General features: G+C 43.0%; 1 protein-coding gene across 3 annotated transcripts in view; it reads right to left on the bottom strand.

Annotated features, from left to right (window-relative positions):
• The window catches only part of GALNT9 (polypeptide N-acetylgalactosaminyltransferase 9), a 238,452-nt gene that overhangs the window by 195,288 nt on the left and 17,402 nt on the right, over positions 1 to 25,762 (bottom strand). The window lies entirely within an intron of this gene.

The following is a 25,762-nucleotide window of genomic DNA, read 5'->3' as shown; positions in this document are numbered from 1 at the left end:
GATGACAATAAGTTTGAGAGCTAAAATATTAAGGCCAACATTTTTAAGTTCGGGAGCCTATAGTGAGACACTTAAAGCATACTTAGGCATCTAAATATAAACAGCTTGCTTTAACATAGGTACTGAGCACTTGAAGCTCAGGTATTCAGTGCCTCTAAAAATCAAGCCACTGTTAGTTAGGTGCCTAAATGTGGATTTAGGCACTTAACTGTTGGCACTCATATCTGAAAATATTTGTCTTAACACTGCAGGGAGCAATCTCAATGCAATTTGGGCACTTGACAGCCACTTGAGCCTTTGAAAATCTCCCCTGGTAACTCACAAGTTCATTGCCAAGTATCTAGTTAAGTTCCTCTTCATCATGCCCCTGAAATGCTTGATAGTCTCAGTGTGAATCATGGGCCTTCGGTTACAAGGGATGGGGAACAAAGAAAACACTACAGCAAATCTTTCTTGACATGGCCAAGCCATTGAAAAATTCAAACAGCTCTAGGCAAAGAAGCCAACTGAGTTGTCAAAATGAAGGAAAAACATGAGGATCACGCTGGCAGGATCTCATTATGGTTATGTGGTATGTGTGGGAGGTGAGCCATTGGTCTGATGGGTGACTGGCTTTGAGGAAGAGAAAGAATAGGTGAGCAGAAGCAGAACTCCCCAAGGCCATGTAGGCATGGGAGGGGGAGAGGGAAAGGCTGGAGTTTCAAAACAGAATGTTTAAAAAGTTTTTTGTTTTACTGAGGCAGAGAGAGGAAGGCCACAGAACAGTGACATCTGGCTTGAGGTAGAAGCTAACTTGCACAAAGGTTCTCTAAAGCCGCAAGTAAAACAGAACTCAGAAAGGTACAACATATGAACATCACAAGTGCATTTTGGGATGGAGAAACTCACCCGAGCACTCTACCAGGGGAATCCCCAGCCCACCCATTTAACCAGCTTTATTGGCCCTTTGTGATACCGGAGCGGAGATCTGGCCCATGGTGTCCTTACAAGTGCCCTTGCACTTACACATCTACATAACCTGTGGATATGTTGGGTGCTGGCATCACAGGGATAATGCATCTGATAGCAATGGATGGAGTCCATATTAAAAGCCTGATTTATTAAATGTATTGCTCCTTTCTCTAAATAAGCCTCTTATCTATTTGCAAGAAAGGAACAGGAGGGTCCACACCAGTAATTAAATACACTTTCCTCACTCTCCACTTCCCAAAATCCAATTTTCCCCCTTAAAAGTAAAATCTGGGAATCAAATGAGCATACCTTCAAGTGGGAGTCTTGCAACAAGAGTAAGGTATCAAAAAACACAAGGGGAAATTCAAGAAGTTAGCTCAGCTGGACTGGATAAAAACATTCAACATCAGGCAGTTTTGGCAGCAGGCACAGAACCTTTTCCAGCTTTGACAAATGTTGCAGCAAGTCGTCTTTGTGCTAGTCCAGCATGCAAATGCTGAATGCATCTTTCCACGTTATGCTGCGCTGCCAAATGCAGGGGCAGAAAACCCAGAGAATTTGTTTCTATACAGCATTGTGCAGCAATATGAGCAAAACTAAACAAAAGACTTGGCGAGCCAGAACATTTCCGGTGATTTCATTGAAGTTGGCTGTGTTTTGAAGCTATCCTTTAATTCATGGAATTGTTCAAAGTAAAGCTCCCACAAGCTACAAAGCATGTGGGAATCCTTTGTTCCTTTCTTCAGGCATGTGCTGAAACATTTATAAAACTATCTGGTTGATACTGGCCATCCTCCTACTCTGTGGGCTACACTGCAACTTGGACTGCATCCCCGCAGTGAGGGGACTTACTAAGACTCCCACATCTGCCCTTAACCAAGCTACCTGAGCCGTGGGTCTGGGGGTGTAGAACCCAGTTACTCCCTCTCCAGAACAAGTGGGAGTGGAGGGATGGGGAACCGACACAGCTCTGGCTCCACTATCCTTCCCACTACTGGCCAGTGTAGCTCTGGTGGTGTGGAGGGTGTCAAAATTTGCCACAGGTGTAGGCCAGTGGCAAATCACTCTTGCCTCGCCCGTGGATTTAGAGGGCAACAGGGCAGGCATTGTGTCTCAGTGGGGAGTCTGAATCACAATGCCTTCTGGGACTCCTCTTCTGTGAGAACTGCAGCTTATCCCACCCCACCCTGTGCTCAACGGCACAGCTGAGCCCTCGGTTTGTGCAGTACCGAGCATCATGGGGCACAATGCTGATTGGTGCCTCTAGGTGCTATGCTAATAGTGATAAATACTGGGGCTGTGGAGTGCCATTTAAAGTGTGGCAAGGGCACAGATTTGCCTTGTCCCCCTCGCTGGACCCTCCTCTTCCCCTGAGTCACCCATCTCTGCCCGCAGCCTTACCCTGTGAGCACGTGTTCCTACACCTACCCCCACCAAAGCTGAGTGAGTGCTATTGAGACCTGGAGAGCAGGGATGCAGCACCCCTCAGGTTTGGCCTTGCCAAAAAGTGGCCAGACGGTGGCCCGGGTGGACCTCCTCCCAACTGGCGCCACAGCCTGAAAACTGTTGCCTCTGAAGCATGCTAGCCGCTTTGCAAACAAACACACTGACAAAGACAGTTCCTGCCCATAAGAAGTTAATGTCCCCCCATGTAATTTGCCATTTTGCTCTATGAAAAAGCAGCATTACCCCATCCATCATGAATGGCTATTCTTTATTACTCATCCCATTTATAGGAAATGCCCAACCAGCACCCCTTTTTCACTGAAACTCCACCGAAATGTTTTGGAAATCTTTTTCTAAAGTATGTTAACCTGCTTGTAGTTATCCCAATAAAACAGCTGGGATTGTATTATTGACGAACATACAACAGTATTACATTTTTGCATTCTGCAAGTATAATGAGAAACTATAACCAACGATGCCTAAGTACAATTAAGAATTGATTTTATCATGCCTATGATTCAGTACATGCAAATGGAGCAACTGTGACCAATAGTGCTATGCCTCAGATTTTTGCGGTTGAAAATTTTCCAACAGACCAGCTTTCTGTAGGAAAATGCCAATTTGACAAGATCAAAACATTTCACGGGACTGTATAGATTTTGTTGAAATTTTCAATGAAAAATTATTGAAGAGCTTCATTTTCACTTTAACAAATGGAATATTCTATCATATGTATAAAGTTATTACATACTATAGGAATCAAACCAAAGCTCTTGGACCTGATTGAAATGAAGTGCTTCAATCAGGTCATTAGGAGTTTCTCAAAAAAAAAAATGCAGAAATTCCATATTGTGGGAAATTTTGACATTTCTACTTTTCGTTCTGATTTGGGACCAAAGGAAATTTTGAAGAGTCTGAATCCTCCAGGAAATGGAAATTCTGAGTTTTGACCAGTGCTAGTATTTAATATGATGCAATGTAGACTACAATGGACTACAATGGACTACAATGTAGACTACAATGTACAAAGCACTGATCCTGCAAGCCCATACTCAGACAAGTAGTCCTTGGTCACATAAGCAGCCCTTCAGAAAGCAATGGAACTACACCCCTGAGACGCTACTTTATTAAGAATAACTACATGCAGGTTTAGACTTCTTCCAAAACACATGATTTCCAGTATTGACTAGTGATTTTGAGCACCTCCGTTTTTGGATGCCAACTTTAAAGGGGCCTGATTTTTCAGATGGAGGGTGCTCAGCACTGTCTAACAAAAATCAAACCCTTTTAACGTGTCTCAAGTCACGCACCCAAGAATTTGAAGAACTCAGAATCATTAGCAGTCACTTTATAAATGCTTGGCTGCAATGTTTAAGTCACCGAAAGATCCTGGAGTATGAAGGTTTCTTCTTTAGGCTTACTGGCTCACATTCTGATGTCAGTTACACCAACGTACGTAGAGGGTGACTCCAGCAAAGCCAATGAATTTACACTGGCATAAAGGACGTAAGTTCTGGCCCACTCACTTTAGTGGTAAGGATGGTTTGGTTACAATAGAAGGTAACTGTATTTACTTCTTATAGTTCAGGTTCTGCTTCTTTATGAGCAAAATCGTTGCATCCTGAAAGGCCCAAGGACAAGAGGAATCAAGCGTTCAGCATGTGGAAAGTCTCAAGCGGTCTGTTTGCTATTGTTCTCTCTAGAAAGATGGCTAGGTAACACAGCCCAACCATGCATAATTGTAATACTTTAGTACGCTTTATTCCCAAGTCTAGTATTTTAACTGTTCGTGCTGCTAATCTGATCTCGTTCTAGAAAACAACCAGAGTTGTACTTAAAAGATACTGCTGGGTTAGGTTTTTTTGTTCTCATTACCCCTACTGTAATGCTACTGTAGCTTGCTTGCAATTATCATAATAATGCAGCAATATTGACCAATGTACAGCAGCAAAATAAATGATAACACATTGCGTCATTCTGCAAGTACAATGTAAAAGTGGTCCTACTAGCATTTAAGAACAATTTACTATTACTTGTCCTACATCCTCCATCCGTATGCGAATGCAGTAATTACAGGCAACATGTTTCCTTTTTATACTTTGCTAGTCAGCAGTTAGATGTAATAATCCCATATAAGATAGCATCTATATAGCACCTTTTGTCTCAGATGATGCCCAAATGCTTTACAAATTGCTTTCTGTATAGAAATAACTGCAAAAGCCAGTAGCATTTGGCCAGGTCATGGCCCCCGATCCATGCATGGACAGTTCCCTCAGCACTTGGCCCTCCAGCATGAAAGAGAAGGGTGGGCTTGCCATCTCTGCGCACGATTCTGCATGGAGATGGGGTCAGGATATGAGGGATGAGGAGCCCCATATTGGGTGGAGGTGGAACCAGGGCTGTACGGATATATTTTGTTCATTCTTGTGCCCTGTGGTGCTTGCCTGGAAACGGCAATACATTTCAGGACTGTATTATCTGTTCTGCATAGCTCCCCTTCACGGTGAGGAACAACGCTTTAGAAGTAGGAGAGTGGGTCAGCCGTTACTAGGGAGAGTCATAGGAAACAATGCTCCCAGGGTATAAGGGAGACAGAGACCCAGCATAAGGCACAAGTTCTCCTATGTGTCCCAGAGGATGGCTCCAGATTTGGGGCAGGTCCCACAGCTCTTTCCAAAGGAGGAAAACCCTCACACTCCTGACAGTACGATTGAGGGGGATCCTCATAGAGATTTCTTCCTCCTTATTCACAGATGATCCAGGCCACCATGTGGACATTCAAAGAGCTACATTCACTGAATCTGCAGGGTCATGTCCCACAGCACCTAGGGTTTCCCGTAGAATTCTCTAATCCAAGTAGTAAGCCAACCTACTCCTGTTTAGCTTATGAGATCTGATGAGATCACATCATGCTGTAATACAGTTGAGAGAATCCAAAGAGCACCAAGTGCTCAAACAAGTAGATATCTCAAACTACTTGGAGCTCAGATAATAAGACTGCAGAGCTGAAAAGCCCTTCAAAGACTGGCTTCGTTAAATCCAGCATAATTTGCTTTATAAGTGACAGAAAGCTTATTCACTATGAATAATCATTTTTCACAGATCTCAAGATGAAGACAGAAAGAACCCACATACATTTCTTTGTTATTTCAGATACTGAACTCCTCTCTGTCACAAACCCAAGAGATCAGCAAAAAACAAATGAACAAACATTAACACCATATTGTACAGCAGCCACTTAGGAACTGTACAATTCCTAAGGTCATCCAGATTCAGAAAACCTATGGTAAAGGTGTAACATCAACTGCTAATCAGAATCAGCAAGAAAAAAAAAGAGAATGGTAAGAAAATGCAGACTGTAAGAATACACCCATGCCCTATCCAATTTCATAGTCAATAACATATGCCAAATCTTCACAGTGTACACAAATGACTGCATCAGGACAACTACAGGCGTCACTTCCAAAATATAACGAAGGTTTTACTAGAAAAAGAATCCAGTGTAAGAAACTTTGCTTGTATTAGTAAAATAGATGACTCGTCAGTCCTGTGCGGTGGAGTGTGAGCAACGATTTCAGCCTAAATAACACTGTCAGCTCCTTTAAAGGTCTGATATGGAACAGAAAGTTAAAATAGCATTTTATAAGTCTTATTAATAGATTAGATAGAAAGAGTAATAAGAACTGTATTACTCCAACAAAGCCACCACAATCAATGGAGAGAATGAAGTACCGGTTCTAGGCCATGGTAGCCTACTGATACTGTGCTGAGCCAACATAGGTGGAAGGACTCTAAGAACTTCACTTTGCTCTGATGCCTGGATCTTTTCTCTACTATGTTGTGTCTGAGCAGCATCTGTGGAAAGAAATAAGCTACTGGAAATATTGGTACTGGGCAGAGGTGCAATTGCTATTGATTTTATGTGGAAGGTGCTCAGCTACTACAGGGATGGATAGCAGTATACAATCCTAAGATGAAAGAAAGACAGAAAAGCTCCCACCTCTGAATGTTGGCATGCATCTGGGTTTTAACCCTTTTTATCATGTTTAGTTGTCTTTTTTTTAAGTCACATTTTCTTCAAAATCTCTTTGCATTTTTAACCTTTCATTGCATACCAGTAAGTCACCGTGGCACAGTGGTGGTGTTTTGTTTTTGTTTTCTTAAGAAACCACTGCTTTAAACTAGCCGCAGATATTGCCAATATTTTATTTCACAGAAGAATAGACTGAAAAGATTATTTTATACTACTAGAGGAAAAAAATTTAAAAATATTTACTCTGCTTTATCAAAGATTTCTTAGGGGCTTATTAAGCTAATAGGAGACCATGAAAAAATTCCAGGACCCAGATCCCCATTAATGTCAATCTGGTCGTACATTGGTCTAAAACCAGTCTACAGCATAAGACTGGTGTAACTCAGTGTTGAACAGGGCCCTACAGTCTCCTTTGTCTTGAAATTTTAAGACAGCGGGAGCACTTTGACTGTCTGTTGGAGCCATCAAAGGCTCAGGAAGGCAGGCAGAAGAAGTTTGAGGAACACTTTTGGCCATTGCTTAGTGATAAGGTCATAGGCGAGATGTGTGAGGATGCTGGTGGCAGAGCTGTCAGCTAAGTGTCTGAGCTAATGACTTATAGCTAAATCACATTTCCAGCATATCTTGCCTATTTCAGTCCCATAACTAGGGGATAGAAAAGTGGAGTTGGGTCACAAAAGGGACTCCCCAGTTGAGCTGCCACCAGCAGATGTATATATTTGTCTGAATGTTTAGGCTTTTCTGCAAAAATACAGACCAAATTCTGCACTTAATCACACCTGGTACAACTCAACTGACTTCAGTGTGGTCTGATGGGATAGTTCAGAATTTATCTTGGTCATTTTAGAGATCACTGTGGAAGAGAGGAAGATCTGGACACATGGGGAGCAGAGTCAGTCTTGGTTGCTTAACCAGATTAATTACTTCACGGAACGCATCATTTTCTAGGAAGAAACAAGGCTTTTCTTTTTCACTGTAAATCCTGTCACAATGGGAAAATAACAGAACAAATGTATGTGGAAGACTGATAAAACAGGGAGATCAAACTGCATCTGTGATTCCTTTTTAGTATTTTTTTTTCACTTGCAGAACACATACATGCAGTAATATTTCAGGTTCAATCCAGGGTTGTTTGAGCCATACTTAACCTTCCTCCCTTCCAACTTAGAACAACAAATAGAGAATATTCATCTGCATTTACAAGCCTACAATAGACTCCATTCCAGACCATTTCCTGGCTTTCCTGCACCTTCTGTCTTAGTTCACCTGCCCCTTTGTCACAGTAGCTTTGCTCCCAACTCTCCATTATTAGTATTAGCACCACTTCCAACTCCCTTCCGATCCTACCAAAGTAATAAAATGGATCTCCTGACACAACCATGCCAGCTCCACCATTGTCAGTTCTGGTAAGCACCAAACTTTCTACCACTGAAGCAAATGGTAAACTCCCATTGACTTCAGTGGTGCAGTTCAGTCCTCTTCCAGGGCCGACTTAGGGGTGGGCCACCTGGGCGACCGCCCAGGGGCACCACGGTCAAGGGGGCACCGTTAGGCAGCGCAGAGTTGAGCACCACCAGTGTAGTGTCAGAAACTGCTCCCGGCTAGCAGGGGAGCACCAGTTGTGGGGGCAGCCAGATTTCTCCCTCCTTCCTCCCAGTGCAGGAACATGGGAACGGAAGCAAGCGGTGACACACAGATATTGCTCACCGCCCCCCGCACCATGTTCCTCTGGACCTCCCTAAGGGGCTGTGAGGGGGGAGCAAGGAGCAACACCAAGCACTCTGTGCATTGAGGGACAAGCAGCAATGCCAGGTGCTCCATGCATTCAGGTCAGTTTCATGTGGGCACAGGGGGCACAGTGCAGGGGTTAGGGGTGAAGGGGGATGGAGAGCCAGGGGAGCCCACAGGGACCAGGGGCAATGGGAGTACACCCACACGGGGCCAGTGGGCGGGTGCAGGTGCCATGCCTACGGGGGCCAGGGGTACCAAAATACATGTTTGTCTATAGCACCATTTTCCCTAAGGCCAGCCCTGTTAGAGGCCACCCCCATGCATCATTTTTGCTTCTGCTCTTGTCTGACTCTTTTCCCAGCCCTCCACATCAACAGTGGCTCCAATCCCAACCCTTTGAACTTGATTCCTCTTTTATTCACACTGGTTTTACCATAGTATAACTCCATTGCCTTCACAGGAGTTACTCTTGATTTATAGTGCTGTAAATGGGAGGACATAATAGCCCTTAGTTGATTATTTGCATAGGCGTCTTGCAATTTTCTTTTCCAAGGGTTGCATCTTCCTAAATGTTTTTTTTAATTGGGGGGCAGGGGGAAATGGCACTTCATCTCTTTAAAAGCTTCCCCCTTCCCACCCCCGCCCCTAGATTTTTCAATTGAAAACCTGTCTGCAATATCTTCTGAGGGAACCAATACTCTTAGACGTTAGCTTAATCATAGAATAAAGAAGGAATTCAGGGGCAATGAGAAATTCACATAATTTGGAGCAGCTGACTTTTGGTAGCCTAATCAGTTTTTTAAATTACAAGAAAAAAGGTTTGTAGGCTATACGATAGATATGTTAACACAGTTCAAGCAAGCATTGACTCAAAAGTTCTTTTTATCCAAAGTAGCTCTAGACAGAATTTGTTAATATGCTGAACAGGAGTACAGGACAAAATGAAGGAATAGCATCAGTTCTCAAAGCAAGTACGAGATTGGTTGTGTCTAGCAAATACTGCAAGTCTCAATTCTCCCACCTTTATGTTTTATTATTATTTGTACTGAAGTGGCACACAGAGACTCTAAACCAGAATCAGGGTGCCATTGTGCTAGCTGACGCATGGGCCCAAATATAGCTACAGATGACTGTTTGACAGATGACACAATAAAAGACAGACTCTTCCACAGTGTTAAGAATGTAGGTTAGGGCAAAACACTGCTGATGTCCAAGACAAGCAGCTGGGTTGGGAAGGGTGAGGCAATAGCAAACCGAGCAAGATGTCACACATTAAATAAAGGTCTCAGTACTAAAGTACTCAGTGCTTTTTTGCCTCGGTCTTCACAGACAAGGTCAGCTCCCAGACTGCTGCACTGGGTAGCACAGTATGGGGAGGAGGTGAGCAGCCCCCAGTGGTGAAAGAACAGGTTAAGGACTATTTAGAAAAGCTGGACATGCATTACAAGTCCATGGGGCTGGATCTAATGCATCTGAGGGTGCTGAGGGAGTTGGCCAATGTGCCTGACCAACCTGATTGCCTTCTATGATGAGATAACTGCCTCTGTGGATATGGGGAAAGCAGTGGATGTGATATACCTTGACTTTAGCAAAGCTTTTGATACAGTCTCCCACAGTATTCTTGCCAGCAAGTTAAAGTAGTATGGATTGGATGAATGGACTATAAGGTGGATAGAAAGCTGGCTAGATCATCGGGCTCAATGGGTAGTGATCAACAGCTCGATGTCTAGTTGGCAGCTGGTATCAAGGGGAGTGCCCCAGGGGTCGGTCCCAAGGCCGGTTTTGTTCAAGTCTTCATTAATGATCTGGATGATGGGATGGATTGCACTCTCAGCAAGTTCGCGGATGACACTAAGCTGGGGGGAAGAGGTAGATACGCTGGAGGATAGGGATAGGGTCCAGCGTGACCTAGACAAATTGGAGGATTGGGCTAAAAGAAATCTGATGAGGTTCAACAGGGACAAGTGCAGAGTCCTGCACTTAGGACGGAAAAATCCCATGCTACAGGCTGGGGACTGACTGGCTAAGTGGCAGTTCTGTAGAAAAGGACCTGGGGATTACAGTGGATGAGAAGCTGGATGTGAGTCAATAGTGTGCCCTTGTTGCCAAGAAGGCTAACGGCATATTGGGCTGCATTAGTAGGAGCATTGCCAGCAGATTGAGGGAAGTGATTATTCCTCTCTATTCGGCACTGATGAGGCCACATCTGGAATACTGCGTCCAGTTTTGGGCCCCCCACTACAGAACGGATGTGGACAAATTGGAGAGAGTCCAGAGGAGGGCAACGAAAATTATTAGGGGGCTGGGGCACATGACCTATGAGGAGAGGCTGAGGGAACTGGTTTTATTTTGTCTGCAGAAGAGAAGAGTGAGGGGGGATATGATAGCAGCCTTCAACTACCTGAAGAGGGGTTCCACAGAGGATGGAGCTAGGCTGTTCTCAGTGGTGGCAGATGATAGAACAAGGAGCAATGGTCTCAAATTGCTGTGGGGGAGGTCTAGGTTGGATATTAGGAAAAACTATTTCACTCCAGCGAAGCACTGGAATGGGTTACCTCGGGAGGTGGTAGAATCGCCATCCTTAGAAGTTTTTAAAGCCTGGCTTGACAAAGCCCTGGCTGGGGTGATTTAGTTAGTGTTGGTCCTGCTTTGGGGAGGGGGTTGGACTAGATGACCTCCTGAGGTCTCTTCCAACCCTGATATTCTATGATTCTAAGCTCACCTTTAGCCTAGCCATTTATAGAGCTATTTTTAGAATCCCTAAAAAATAACTCAGAGGAAAGAGTCTTAGAAAATCTCATCAGCTTACCTTAGAGAAGGACACAACCAGATCCAGATCACAAACACCCTAACGTTCTAATCTGGTGATTTGGTTTAGTCCAAATTCCAGACTGAATTCATATATATTTTAGCATAGAGACCCAGAATAGATTTAATAATAAGGAGGGTGGTATGGTGCAGTAGTCATTTCAGGGAAAGGGAGTAAGAATGCCTGGGTTCTATTTCACATTTTGTCGCTGATTTGCTCTGTGGGGCAAGTGTCTTAACCTCTACATGCTTCAGTTTCCCCTCCTGTGAAAAGGAAATAATACGTATCCATCTTTACAAAATGCTTTGAGAATTTTGGATAAAAGGTACTTTATAACTGCACAAAGTTAATTACTATAATCCATCAGAAGTAGTTTAGTAGTTTGGAATTTGGGTGACAGATGAGAAGGCAAAAATCAGAACCAGAAATCTGTTTTTCAAAAAAACCCCTCTCATCTCCTGAAGTTTTAAATTTTGAACATTGAGCTGATCCAATATGGCATTTTCATATTGGGTTTTATCCTTTCTTTTCCCCCTGAATTGTGCTATGGTATACAAAGCCATTCAATGGAAAACAGTCATCTAGCTATATTTGGGCCTATCACTATAGTATCTGAGCACTGAAAACACGAATGAGGATAAATTCACAACATATCTGTGAGGTACAAAAGTGTTATTGTTAGACCAGGTCACAAATTTTCCGGATTTTTTCCATTAGAAAATGCCAAGTTGACTAAACCACCACATTCTGTGGAAATGTGTTCAATTTTATCAAACCTTCCCACAGAAAACCTGCCTGGTTTCCTGCCAGCAATCTGGGATGCTTCAGAGCTGAGATCCTGGAAATGTTACCTTCAGCTGACGCTCTCAGGGCTTCTAGGGTCCTGCTCTGAGGAAGAGAGCCTGGAAGAGGACTGCCAAGTCTCTGGACAGCACCGGGAGCATCACTTGTATTTGAAGAAGTCAAAACAAAATGTCATTTCATTTTTGGAATTCCCATTCCATGGGAAATTTAAACATTTCAAGGTTTAGTTCCAATGGAGAACAATTTTGTTTGAATTTCCCCTGGCATACATTCCAGATTCAGACCAGACCTAACTATCATCCCTAATTTACAGGGGAGAACTGAGGGAGAACAGAAATAATGAAGCAACTTACCCAAGGTCACACAGAAAGTCTGTGGCAGAGCCAGGAACTGAAAGCGGCTTACCTGAGTCCAGAGTAGCAGCCATGTTAGTCTGTATCCGTAAAAAGAAAAGGAGTACTTGTGGCACCTTAGAGACTAACAAATTTATTAGAGCATAAGCTTTCGTGAGCTACAGCTCACTTCATTGGATGCAGTGAGCTGTAGCTCACGAAAGTTTATGCTCTAATAAATTTGTTAGTCTCTAAGGTGCCACAAGTACTCCTTTTCTTTTTACCTGAGTCCCAGTACAATGTTGTTAAGTGACTTCAACCACTAGATCAGCCTTTTCCAAAATGATATATTTATTTTATTATACGCCCACTCTACCAAGGGATGGAGTTTCTCCCACAAGATGCTAAACACCACTGACTTCAGACACCACAAGGACCTGGAGTCTAGGGTGCACAGAAACTTGCGTAAGCCCTGAATGATGTCTCCACTCCAGTAGCTGTGTTCTTCTATGGAAGCGAACAACTCTCTTTTTCCTTCTATGGCACTCGAGTGGATTTCATTCTGCCAGAAATGCTGATCATCCTTCACAGGCTGTGCCTCATTTTTTGCTCATCTTTTGATGCCTGATTTTGGTCAAAGGATTGCATGTTGCCAAGAAAAGGAATCTGCCTCTTTCACTGACTATCATAAACCCCATACAAAGTATGCGTAATGAAAAGATGGCCACCACTAAGGAATGGCTCCCTGAAATTACTGCCTTGGAGAGCATCCAAAAAATGTCCTGTCCAGAAATATAAAGAGGTCACTGAATGCATTATCCGCTCAGTACACCAAAATTAGGACTGGGAAAATGGATGTGCTGTGCAGAAGCATACACCAGACTCAACAATATCCAGAAGAAAGTGTTATTTAAAACTTAGATTTCAGACAATTTCACAGAAGAATAACATGGAGTATGCTGAGATGGAAACATGTCTGCTTTATGAATCAATCTAAATGTTAAACAGACACACGCCCTCAACTCCTGCATATCTGAACTTTGCATATCCAAAGCTCTGTTCCCTCTAATGCATGAAGCCTATACAATATATGAGGGATAGGTGAATTGGTCAGCAAGCTAATCTGAATCATGACTATTCTCTGAGCTGGAGAGAAACTCTGAATAGGGATGAGGTTTAGACTCATGTATGGAAACATTCACCAAGTCACACATCACAGGGACCTGAACTTTCCCACTTTCTGCAAAGGAAGGAAGCAAAGAACAAAAAACAAAACAAAAAAGCAAAGGCCTGGCCAGTTCAATGTGCACTATAGTACTTTTGTTTATCTGAAATCCAGACTGGGTACTATCCCATTGTTTATTATAGCCAAGTTTCCTGAATCCTCTCTTGAAAGACTTATGTCCCTGAGTACCCTTGTTTCTCTGAAGACATATCTGGCTCACCCATGGGAAAGATGAGCAGTAAACTGGGGTTAATGGGTTAAAAAAGAAAAAAAATGAAATTACTTTGCAAAAAGTCAGAGCATTTCCTCTTTTGTAAGGTATGGGCACTTACCTACAACACAGCAGTATTTTGAGGTAGAGCTGACCAAATAAGATTTTCATTTCACCAATATTTTTGCAGCTTGGGTATTTGGTTCCATTTTGATGCAGAACAAAACCAAGACCTTTTGAAGTTTTTTATGAAAAAATGACAGAGACAGAGAAAGAGAGAGAACTCCAGAATAGTCAATAGCTTAGTGTTAGGGCCAATTCATAGCGGGGCCTTGAATCTGGTCTCCCACATCCCAGGTGACCAATGGGCTATTGGCTATGCTGGGGTGCCTCTCTCTGTCTCTTGCTCTCTCTCAATTCCCTCCTGGACTGAGAAATCTTTCCAACAGAAGTTTTGTCCAAAACGAAATGTTTCTGTGATGTTTCAGTTTCAATGAATTAACATTTTCCAATTTCCCAATCAGCTCTACTCTGAGGCTTAGTTTAACAAGGGTTGTAAAGTACTTTGAGATGCTTAGATGGAAAGTGCTATAGGAGTGCAAAGAATTAAGAACAATTATTTGTTATAAATGACACAATCCCTGGTGTAAATGCATAAAATAACCAGATACTCAGCATGTATTTTGGGCAAAATTCACTCAGGGGAAGGACGTCTGGCACAAGACCCTACCCTTCATTTAAACCTCACACAGGGGTTTGTGCAGCCGGCCCAGGTCAGAGCAACCTCACAAGGGATACCAATGAATCCTTGCGGTAGGGAAGAAACGGTGTGCAAACTGTGCATGCTGGCCTCACATAGGCCACAGAGAGGGAGGACAAGGTTGGGGCCACGGGCTCTGGGATTGTGAGGATCCACTGGCTCCAACATCTGTCTCATTCCATCTGATGGGCTGGGACAGCCATTGCAGGAGGCAGGGGCTACACGGCAGCCCTGGGCTCCAATTCTAGGCTGGCGAGGTGTATTTCATCTCAGTTGCTCCCTACTGCACCTGATTTTATGAAGCTGGAGTGGATTTCACCCATAACATTCACAGCAAGGTATCAGAATGGTTCACTCTCTACTGTGGAGCCTTCTATGACTTTATTTCACCCACAAATTCTCTCCCCTTGTGCTTCAGGAGGGACACCATCTGCACAGACGTCTTCTTCGGATCAAAAAGCAAGAAGCTCCTGCTGGGAAGTGCCCTGGGTTTTGTTTTCCAGACTTTTCTCAAAAATAACCCCAACCAAGAAGATGCAGAAAGGATTCCTTTGCTGAAACATTTTGAGAAAAGCTCCCTATGCTCTCATGCTGGTTTGATAAGATGAAAAATGGCAGTTCTGATGTATGTAAGGATGACTTCCAGCTGAAAAGCCTTAGCACCACTCCTCCGATGTCAGCCAGAGGAAAGATTCAATGTAGTTCAATACACAGTATGTCTGCTTGCAGAACACGAGGGTTCTGGTGCAACTCGGGGCTAAGCTGGTAAGCAGGCTGCACACAAAGAGCAGACAGCATTCATTGCTTAACATTACAAGGATCTCTCATAATGGCATGGGTGCACATTGGGACTCATTTGCCTTTGAGTTATGTTGGTGTAAATCAGGATTAGCTCCACTGCAGTCAATGTAGGAGGAGGAGAATCAGGCAATGATGGGAAATATTATGAAAAAAAGTGCAATGGCGAGCCAGTCATTGGCTATGAGCACAAAATAGCAGATTTTATTGCACTATGATTTGTGACCAAGTCCTCATTTTCAAATAAGGCAGGAAACCCTGGGGGAGGGGGAAATCACATGGATCTATTGTGCCATCATAGAAGTCCTCTCCTGTGTGATGACCCAATGTGCAAAGCAGCATTCTCTGCATGGGTGTAGCTATCCATTTTATAAGCACCAAGTCACAGCTGCCCTTCGAGCACAGACATTTCTGTGGGTGCCCATCGTGCCCCCATAGACTTAGCAGACAGAACAACATTGTACAGACTACTCCCTCTCTGGACATAAAAGTCATTATTATTTTTTTAATTGGAAAAGATATTACATTTACATGTGCAGATATCCAATATCAAAAGTAATTGCTTTTATGGAATACTCATTTGAAGCCTGTTTCCCCTTGAGATGAGAAAATGTTCTCTAATTACAACAGGTAATTTGGAAGGAGATAAACAGATTCCTGAGAGACAAGAATGGGGAGATGCAGATGCTGTAGGAAGTAGAAGGTAAAGTTCCCATTTATGAAGTAGATGCCGATCTCATTCCTACAGACCATAAACCATATCCTGGTCCCACCAAGTTTTACCATTTACTTTGGGGGGACCATAATCGAGCTCCATGAAAGAAAGATTCTGGGGGAAAAAAACACATTGGGGAGCTACATAGAGCATTTTTAGTTCATAAAGGAAAAGACAACCCACTATCATCAGCACACTTCTAAATCACACATCAGCTGTCCTAATTTTTTATTTTTATTTTTATGATCGAGCAATGAAAAGGAAAGACTTGTGTGTTTTCTTTTAATTTGAGAAATTGATGCCAAGACTTGTCTCCTAGTTTTAAAATCCCAGCAGTCATGTGGCTTACAATGCTGAAATACATTTAATTGAGTGCTCTAAGCAGAAGAATGGAGCAGGGTAGGAAAACTTCCAAAGGTCCCCTCGATGATGATGGCATGCATATGGAGGAAGGCCAGAGGGGCTGAAACTCTGGTCTATGTAGCTGCTTGAGAGCAAATTGCTTTTAAAGAAAGCCAAAATCTGAGAGTGTCGTCAGTTTGGTATTTGGTTTCTGGCAGTGGATGATATCTGAGGCTTCAGAGAAAAGCAAACACAAATCATAAAGTCCTTAGCCAATTAAGCAATGCTGTACAGTACATGGAGGAAAAATTCCTTCTCAAACCCCACTGGTAAGCATCTTAAGAGCTGAAGCATAATATCTGATTACCCTCATCATTATCTTAACATGGTCAGCTAGAAATATTCTTAGCAGTCTTAAAATTACCCAGCTCTTTGAAAAATCTGAATCCTTCCTGCATCAGACATCACTTAGGGCATGAACGAGGGTTCACCAACACTGTCTATCAAGCTGTTTGCTGGAATGGCTACCGGGTCATGTTTATAACTTAACTTCTTTATGAGGATAGATTGTTGGCCTACTGCTTAACCCCTGACCTGAAGTGCCAGCAGACTGCTTTTCATCTGGTCCCTACCCTTTGTCCTGTCCATCTTGGGTGGCCCTACCAGCAGTTAAAACTACCATTAGCATAATCCCTAAAGTTATTGGAACACATGAACCTTCTCATCAAAGTGCTTGGGTCAAGATTCAGTCCCACCCCAAGGGAAGGGACTAAAAACCAGCCACTAATATTTGACTGGACAGACTCCCATAGCAGTGAATTTCACATTGCTGTAATGATCGGTGTCTCACTGAGCAACATGAATTGGATCAGCTACATCTACACACTGGATTTTCTGCTAGCCTTAATTTTCCAAAGGAAACAAAGAAGTCCTGTGGTGAAGTGCTCATTAACATGACAGGAGAACTGCTCCAAGGAGGAGATGCACTCAGACACAGAGAGGTGGGCTCTCCCTGAAAAGCTCCAACATGTTAGACTTAAAACTTCTGGGATATTTAATTAGCTTCAGGCAAAAGCTTTTCATAGCCAAGTTAAAGGACCTTTTTTTTTAATGGGTAAAAGATCTTCCGAATGGCAAGGAGTTCATTAATGCGAATTAGAGGAAGGCAACTGAAAGGTTGCGTATTTGGAGGAAAGGAATTCTGAATCAGATATGACGAAAGAATTAGATAAATCCCAACATGCTAATGAAGAGCCAAAGGCTGGAGGCTTCTAATCCAACAAAATTCCCATTGACATCAATGGGCATTTTGTTACAGATACAAGGCAAGCTGTGCCTCTGACCCCTTCTCTGGCCTCTCTGAGTGCACTCCCTTGGTCTCAGGCCTCATTACCTTCCCTAATGTGGAATCCCATGATTCTCCCATTCTTAGACCTGGTGCTTGGTTACAGTTCTCTGTGGATGAACCGGGCCTAGTTACACCAACAGTCCTGACTGGGCTTGGATTCCTGAGGTTCTTTCCTTCATGAGCTTGTGACCAGTGGTGAATACAATGACACAATGCAGCCTTGTAAGAAATCCATAATGTTTAATCTTAACAGTAGGAGCAACACATACCGTCAAAGAAAAAGAATTTTAAACATAACAAAAGGTCTATGAGCATGCCTCTCTTACCTAAGTTGTATGCAGGCCCATCTTACTCTAGACTCAACACTGTGGGGGGTCTGGGTCTACTACTATTAAGGGCTTGTCTACGCTACACAGCTTTTAGCGACAAGGCTGCGTCGATACAGCCTTGTCACTAAAAGTCAGCATGTGTGAACGCTCTTTTGCGGAATTTTGTCGGCACTTTTGCCAACAAAATACTTCCAGCCCCGCAAGCGGCATAAGCTTTTGTCAAGGTTCCTTCCCCACTCTGAACTCTAGGGTACAGATGTGGGGACCTGCATGAAAACCCCCTAAGCTTATTTTTACCAGCTTAGGTTTAAACTTCCCCAAGGTACAAACTATTTTACCTTTTGCCCTTGGACTTTATTGCTGCCACCACCAAGCATCTAACAAATATATAACAGGGAAAGAGCCCGCTTGTAAACGTCTTTCTCCCCAAAATCCTCCCAAACCCTACACCCCCTTTCCTGGGGAAGGCTTGATAAAAATTCTCACCAATTTGCATAGGTGAACACAGACCCAAACCCTTGGATTTTAAGAACAAGGAAAAAGCAATCAGGTTCTTAAAAGAAGAATTTTAATTGAAGAAAAAGTAAAAGAATCACCTCTGTAAAATCAGGATGGTAAATACCTTACAGGGTAATCAGATTCAAAACATAGAGAATCCCTAAGACTCCCTGCCCTGTCCTTGAGGGACTGCTTTCAAACACAACCAAAGTTCTTTGTTCTCTCAGCACACACTTTGGGTGAGCTCCACAGTGGGAAGTTGAGCCAACCTCTACCAGCCAATTCCCCTTCCATTGTCTTGTAACAATGTCAGAAGTGTTTATTTGGAGGTATATTATCTGGAGCCATTGTCTTACCTGTTTTACCAACAGCCTGCTATTAAACTAAACCAACACATTCATACAGCAAACAAATCCAACAACAGGTCACATACAGTATTCAGAAAATATTACAGAGCAGCTCCATGTTCTCCACCTGGTTTACTTGATTAGACTGCAGCATTAAGCTCAATGACATTTAACTCCTGGATTCAAAGCCATACAGGACTACAAAGGTGGGCCCCCATCTTTTCCCCCCGAACCCATTCCTAGTAGCAGAACTACACTGAAAGGAGCATTAGCCATCTATGTCTGCAGTTCTCCTCCCCAAGCAGGGTTACAAGAATGGCTGAGATCAACAAGGGCACAAAGAGAACTAAGAAATCTGAGAGGGTGCCGGTCTCGGTTAAAGTTTTGTAGAGCAACATTAAGAACCAAGGTGCTACCCTTTCATTTTATCAGGTGATTATTCTCATGAATAACCAGGAAGAACTGATCAGCTGCCAGTCTGGACTGTGCAGTGTTGTCATAGCTGTGTTTGTCCCAGGATATTAGAAAGACAAGCGGGGTGAGGTAATCCTTTTGTTGGACCAACTTCAGTTGGTGAAAGAGACATGCTTTTGAGCTTACACAGAGCTTTTCTTCGGGTCTGGGGAAGAAGTACCTGAACAAGAGATCTGTGTAAGCTCAAAAGCTTGTCTCTTTCACCAACAGAAGTTGGTCCAATAAAAGATACTACCTCACCCACCATTCTGAACTTTGCATTTTGAGTACCCCTGTTAAGACCCCTCCCTAAGGACACAGTTTTGATCCCACTGAAATCAGTATACGTTTGGCCATTGATTTTGACAGGTGCTGGATAGGGCCCTGTCACTTCCATTTTCTTTCCATTGTGACATTGTTTTCTACTCTGTTTATGGATGACATACTCTCCTTTCATATTGCCACAGAGCAACACTGACAGCTAGCTTCCTAGCGTTCTCATTTCCTTGACAGACCGTATATTTTACATCTGTAGGTACATGTATTTTTCTTGAACTACATTTCTGTGCCTTTTGGTCAGGTGCATCTATGTCTCCTCACAGGGAGTTTTCTTTTGAAGCCTGGATTTACCTAGAACTTTGATCTTTTCTTTTTTCCCCCTCCCCTCTTCTTTTGCTCTTATTCTCCTATCTTGCTCCTACATGTACTTGGATTTTTCCCTATCTGCCACTGCCTGTCATGCCTCTTCCTCTTAGTCTTTGTTTTAAAATAATTGTATCTGATTTAGTTTGCTACAGGAAGAGTGTGATATTAGCCAGTGGGTCAGGTTGCAAATGAACACAGCAACATCTACACCCTTCTTTGTAGCAGAAAAAGTCAGATTCCAGAATCTAAAAGGAAAGGCTTAGAAATCAACCTTGTGTGGTAATTTTGAGGATTACAAGGGATGAGGAAAGTTCAATTTCTACTCAAAGGTCCATGCATCAAGTAGATCAGCCCCCAAATCTGTAACAAATTTATTAAAGAAGGTCTGTGTGATGAGGAATGTCCCTTGAACTTTAAGGCCTGAGTCTCTCCTCACTTACAAATCAGGAGTGGTGCAAGGTTCACTCCACTAATTCACTGTGTTGAAGCAACACCAGTATAACAGATAGAACCAGGCCCTAGAAGCCTATATATATAAAATAACATAAACTGCCCTGTTTCCAAGCACTAAGAACAGAGTAGCCATCAGACAAGTCAGTCAGCCAGCCAGTTGCAGACAAGTCCAATCACTGAGCCCAGTTTCACCCAGTGCTTATGCATGGCCCACTAACATTGCTACCAGCACAGAAACAGTGAAGAGGAGCACAGGTTAATTGACAGGATATTGAGGATGCAAACAAGGCAAATCCATTTTTACCCCTAGAAGAAGGGGCAACAAGTCATTCACCAAACAGAAAAAGGCAAAGCAATGCTAATTTGGGAGAATGAATAAATAAACAAACAAACAAAGGCTTTATTGTACTCTTCTTTACCCTGGTTTTACATTACTTTACTTAGAAGGCCTGAGTTTATGACAGGCTGAGCAACCCTCAACTCCCATTGCTTTCAACAGGAGTTGAGGGGGTTGGATCAGGACCTGAGAGCAGAAGTTGTCTCTTACATTAGAAATATGTTCTTGTATAGTTTCTCTAGCAGAAGGGAAAAAAGATACCCCTCAGCCTAGATTTGGAGGGCTGTGTCTATTGCTTAAGCAATCATGGAGCCATCCGTTTTCAGAGCTGTGCTCCCTACTGAAATCAATGAAGAGGTCTGCTTACAACTAAAGGTACGCTATGTCCATGGGCAGTTTACATCTGAGAAGGATTAATAGGGGAATAATATAAAGAGAATGAAATGCCATAGCCTCCTTCACAGTGAAATAAAACAACTGGGATGGGGTAGGGTGGGAAGAAAGAAAAGAGGACAAACAGCTACTGTGGATACATTTGAGAACATAAACATGGTACATATTAGAAAGCTGGCATGATGCTTTATTTAAAACTTGGACAGTTTGATTTCTGTCCTTTTGTTTACTGTTGATACAAGGATGAATTATTTTTTCTTCTCCAAGTAGGGAAGCTCTGAGCCATGGTTAGGGGCACTTTACAATACGGCACACCTGTAGCACCTGGCACATCATTAAAGAGTTGGTTTGGTTCCTTGAAAAACTGACTGCAGCCAGTGCTAAGCTGCCATCCTGGCAAGCTCATATGTAGTTTGATCTTCCTGGCTTATCACAGTTGCTCTGTTTGGCTGAGAGGGTGTCTCTGGCAACCAAATGTAAGTTTGATCTGCAAGGAGGAGATTTTTTTTTTTTAATATCATTTAACGATTGTGTGTATGTAGCATCCCAACAGGGAAGAGTGCAACGTCCTGGCTGAGGCTCAGCAGCAACTCCATTGACTTCAGGGGAAACTATCCTGACCTGCACCCGGGTAAAGTAGGAAGAGATTCAAATCCTCTTCCCCTCCCCCTGCTTTTTTTTGGTGTTATTAAGCAGCAACAGACTCTGCACAAGTGCATACTTCTGACCTGGTTTCCTCTCCTGCCTCAGGTTATATTCTCCCTGCTACATCATTAGCCACTATCTCTAAACACTAATTATAGAGAAGAGCAAATAGTGATGCCGGGTTACTTTATATTAGGTCCAAAGATCTCGCAGCCGGTCTCAGAGCAGGAATGCTTATCAGGGATACAGATGGTCTGAATCAAAATTACACCTCTGAACTTTAGAGCTTGGGTCCATCTCTGCTCAAGAGGTACCAGATAGATTGGAAATACAGCCTCCCACTTTCAGAGTAGACTCTGCACCGAATACTGAATATACCCTGAACTGGCCATAAAGGGTCCAGTCTTGCTCTCATCAAAGTCAATGAGGATTTTTACCATTTTAACTTCAATGGGTGCACTCTTGGGCACAAAAAGTTGTAATAGAAGAGGATTGCGTCAGCACCGGAGCATTCTTTTCTTTGCCCTGCATAGAGAAGTACGTTACTGTTTCCTCTGATGGCTTGGTCACCACTGAATGACAAGCGAGATAAGCTGGGGAACTGTGATCTGCTATTTTAAGAACTTGAAAAGAAAGAGGAAACTCTTATTATGTTTGTGTGCCCTGGCTGATAACTCAAACAATGACACCAAGCCATACTCAATAGCTAAGCAGCAGTTCTCAAACTGTGGGTTGGGACCCCAAAGTGGGTTGTGACCCCATTTGAATGGGGTAGCCAGGGCTGGCTTAGACTTGCTGGGGCCCAGGGCTGAAGCCCAAGCCCCACTGTCGAGGGCCAAAGCCAAAGCCCGAGGGCCAAAGCCCTGGGTGGCAGGGCTCAGGTTGCAGGCCCCCTGACTGGGGCTGAAGCCCTTGAGCTTCAGCTTTGGTCTCCCTTCAAAGAGCGGTGGGGCTCAGGCTTTGGCCCCCCTGCCCGGGGTGGCAGGGCTTGGGCAGGCTCAGGCTTCAGTCCCCCCATCCTGGGGTTATGAAGTAATTTTTGTTGTCAGAAGGGGGTTGCGGTACAATGAAGTTTGAGAACACCGGAGCTGGAGTAACTTGGAGCTTGATCTTGGTTTAAAAGTTGGCTCGTGTCACTAATGACTAAGCTTAAAGACAAGGAACAAACCTGAAGATCTGAGTTAGATTTCTCCAAGAGCTTGATTTTTATTGTCATTTTTAAGTCTAAGGGTTATATGGCTACACAGCAAAAAAACAAAAACAAACACAAAAAAACAAAAACCCAAACCTGCGACAGTGAGTCTCAGATCCTGGGTCTACACACTTGGATTTGCACTATAGTAATAAAAACAGCTGTGTAGCTGTTCTGGTTGTCTCAGGCTCTGAAACCCGTCATCCTCCCTGAGCTACAGAGCCTGCGCTCCAGCCTGAGCCTGAACATCTCCATGGCTGTTTTTAGGGCCACAGCGTGAGCCCAAGTCTGTAGACCTGGGCCCTCCAACTTGCTGCCACAGATTTCTTTTGCCATATAGACACACCTTAAATGAGTAGAGGACATTCCTATTTGGTTCTGATCTAGTTTTGAATTGAAGGTTAGTGTTAATTAAAGCCATTATTACTAAACTTCCATGTTTAGAATATGTATTTATTTATATTATGGTAGATTAGGGCCCTGTTGAGCTAAGCACTGAATAGACAGTTCCTGTCCCAGAGAGTTTATATATCAGTGAGTGGGAGGGTACAGAGGAAACATATAGCAGATCCGTGGCTGAGCTGGGAATAGAACTCTATGCAAGTCCAATGTACTATCCAATAGACAATGTTACCTTAGAAAATTGGGGCTTCATTAATATGGAATTGCATTGTAATCTATATGTGTATCTTTATACATTATGTGTCCTTGTCAAGTTATTTTGGACAGAGATAAGGGCCAGGTTCAGGGGATGCAGTGATATTCCTTTTGGTCACACTTTAGGGCATACTTCTGAATGAAATAACAATGTCGCTCGAATGATGTAGACACACTTCCCCACACAAGCACCGTGCCCCTGGAAATTAACATAGAACTGCCTGGCTTGATAAATTGGCTTTTCCCACCTCAGAAGTGATAGACACAAACTTGGAGATGGTGTGTAATAGAAGTCGTGGGTGACACTTCTCTGAATACACTGAGCAAGCAAAAGAAAAAAGCAGGATGCTTACCCACAGCAGTAACAAGGGATAAAAGTAAATGATGCACATAGACTACAAAATCATGAGCTGCTCAATAAGCCCAGTCTACACCAAGCTCATTGTGCAAAAGTCTACTCCCTGGCATAAGGTAAAGTGAAAGTCACAGCATGAGAGGGTTCCAGGTATGCGTGATACAATACCAGCTTTCACATGGAAATGCCTTCACCTTTCAGAGTCACATGCTGTTACATAAATATCACCCAAAAGGAAGGGAGACTAGTGAGATGTTCATTCCTCCAGTATGAGGAAGGCAGTCCTTCTCCAGGGGCTCATGTCACCTGGTCAGGGATGGTCTGGGAGTCTCCTGGCCTTAGTAGCTTCCTGAGCTGAGAGGGGAGAGGGAGCAACACATCCCACTTGTGTGATTAAGCAACAATCATCTCCATGTTTCCTGGGCCTATTACCTCCATGGGATAGGAGGACAACAACTTTCATTCCCTCACAGATGCCTGGCTGGGATGATTTAGTTGGGGATCGGTCCTGCTTTGAGCAGGGGGTTGGACTAGATGACCTCCTGAGGTCCCTTCCAACCCTGATATTCTATGATTCTATGCTTCAGGCAACTCCCCCTTCCTGTTTATATGCCCATTTTAATGAGCCCAGCTGTGGGATCCTCCTTTTCCAACAGGTTGAGCAGCTTCTTTTGAGTGGGCCAGACCCTCTTCCTGCTTCCTCTGGAAGATAATTACCCCCTTCTCTGTTATACTTACTTTAACCCCTTGCATCCTCCTCCCACAGTCTGCATGAAGAAATGCAGCATGCATTCATATTTCTACATCCATCAACAGCAAATGAAGTAAAATCAACGAACTTGTCAATGAGTCAACTCTGAGTATATAGAACTGCTTTTGAAAATAGTCTGCCTCTTTTTCCACGAGCTTCCCAACTGCAGGCCCTAGGCACTTTTAATTAGCATATAAAGGCCACAGTGTAGTATTGTCACAACAAAAAGGACTAGAGGGATTTTCTGATAGTATAATGACAAAGATTAAAAAATAAATGCCCAAATGATAGCACTTTCCCCCCTAAAATTTAATTTTCTACATTACTATACAGAGCTAGGTCATACATCAGAGTACAATGGAACAGATTCTTTTCTACAATACAGCAACATAATCTGGATTAGCCAGATTCTGTTCTCATATACTCTGGCACAGAAGTGGAGTAACCTAATCTGTGCCCGTCTATGACAGCAGAATCCGTCCCTTTACGTCTAAGTAGCCTGTTCTGGGAACACCAGCACTGAAGTGACTTAATATTCTTTATGCTCTTTGTCTATTATTAAAATAATTACACAAAATATTTCATTGCTTTCATTCTTCCATGACCTCCAGTATGTCTTCACATTAGCACAACTTGTTTTGCAACTCCCTCTCAGTAGGATTTAAGGGGAAAGATGCCTAAATACTAATATTGTAACATATGCGGAAATGCCCATTGGAATGAAGGAATAGCTCCCAATCACACCGTTTGCCAGTCCCACTTTTTTCCTTCTGATGCAGTGTATGCCTGTAGCATGTTGGCATTGCAATGGATGGCACAGTCCCAGCTTCAAAGCTAGTCTTGTATCTTTGTTTGCTGATGTAAGCTTTTCTTCAATCTTTGTTTACCTTCTGTTTGCTCTTCTAATTACATGAACAGCAGTTTTAAGCCCTATTTTATGTACTTTAGAATGCATTGATAGAAAAGAAGGAGACAAAGAATCAGATTAATAAGCAGTTCAGATTCAGTGCAATCAAATGAAAAAAATAACCTTATGTCTGCAAACATGCCCATAAATAGTTAATGGTTATGTGGGCTTTAAAAAAAAAAAGGAGCGGTGAAGAGGGAATAAAATCTCATCCCCAATGACAGCAAGAGTGACTAGGTTATATACAGTGAGATACCATGAGATATCATACAATGATAACTCCATTGACTAATAA

Source organism: Natator depressus, chromosome 15, assembly GCF_965152275.1.
Source record: "Natator depressus isolate rNatDep1 chromosome 15, rNatDep2.hap1, whole genome shotgun sequence".
NCBI lineage: Eukaryota > Metazoa > Chordata > Testudines > Cheloniidae > Natator > Natator depressus.
The sequence above is the reverse complement of the archived record's forward strand: the minus strand, read 5'-3'. Positions and strand labels throughout refer to the sequence as shown.